The sequence below is a fragment of the Podarcis filfolensis genome, assembly GCF_964270895.1.
Source record: "Podarcis filfolensis genome assembly, chromosome: 8".
Classification (NCBI taxonomy): Eukaryota; Metazoa; Chordata; class Lepidosauria; order Squamata; family Lacertidae; genus Podarcis; species Podarcis filfolensis.
In genome coordinates, this window is record NC_139611.1 from 42261027 (window position 1) to 42261414 (window position 388).

The window sequence follows — 388 nt, forward strand, 5'->3', positions numbered from 1 at the left end:
ACACGAAAGCTCATACCAAGAACAAACTTAGTTGGTCTCTAAGGTGCTACTGGACATTTTAAAATATATTTTTTATATATTTCTACTACGTCAGACCAACACGGATACCTACCTGAATCCACATCTGCATAAATAGGTTTGGGGTGGGGAGATGTACTCCTCACCCCAGTAAAATGCCTCAAGTAATTTGCATTTCACGTGTACTAAAGCCATTATTTCGCCTTTCATCCGATGGGCTCTGACAACATTTTCTGGGATACGCGGCCAAATTCAATCCCGGAACTACATGTCGCCTCATCAGGGTGCTGCAGCCTGTTTTCCTGGTTACACAAGTTACACATACCTCCTATACGGTAGTGAGAAACGAGAACTATAGCGCCTGCGCAGT